This window comes from Hipposideros armiger, unplaced genomic scaffold (genome assembly GCF_001890085.2).
Source record: "Hipposideros armiger isolate ML-2016 unplaced genomic scaffold, ASM189008v1 scaffold_1081, whole genome shotgun sequence".
In the NCBI taxonomy this organism is placed as follows: Eukaryota; Metazoa; Chordata; class Mammalia; order Chiroptera; family Hipposideridae; genus Hipposideros; species Hipposideros armiger.
The window spans coordinates 373,953-374,708 of NW_017732431.1; positions in this window are offsets into that span (position 1 = coordinate 373,953).

Here is a 756-nt window from a genome sequence, read left to right on the forward strand (position 1 = left end):
TTTAGCAACATTTTACACAGTGTTCAGACCAAATAGAATTATGCAGCTGCATTGTCCATCTCCCTCTTCACGCTTACTTCTGGATGAGATTTAAATATTGCCCAAAATTCAAAATGCTAATTTTCTCGTGAGTGGCATAATTACAAAAAAAATAGATTCAAAATTCTCAAGACATTTGGAGAAATTACAAAAATGATTTGATACATGACATCACCTTAATGGTTTCTATAACCATGCAATTAAACATCTAGTTATATCATCATCAGAAATGCAGGTGTATTCACAGTAATATATGTATGAGGATCTTGATAATAACTCTATTCATGATAGTCAGAAACTAGAAATTTAACCAAATGCCTAAGAGCAGCACAATGAATAAATAAATCACAATATGTCCACTAACAGACTATTATAGCATAACCAAAATAAGCTACAAACAATTTTCCCCAAAGCTCGTAAATATGTTAGAGGAAAAGGCACCAGCACAAGTCAATACATACTATGTGACCCCTTTTATATAAATTTGAAAAACAGTGACAATGTTTCTGTGGTGTTAGATGGTTTCCCTTTGGGAGGCAATGACCAAAAGTGGACCTCAGGCACACTTCTGCATTAGGTTTACTCTGTGTGTTGACTGATGGCTTTGTAAAATCAATCACAGGTCTGTTCACTTTCAAAACCTTAGCTGAACTCCACAAACATTGTAATTTTTTGTATTTATTTTGTATTTTTTTTAAAGGTTGAAAAGTTTATATA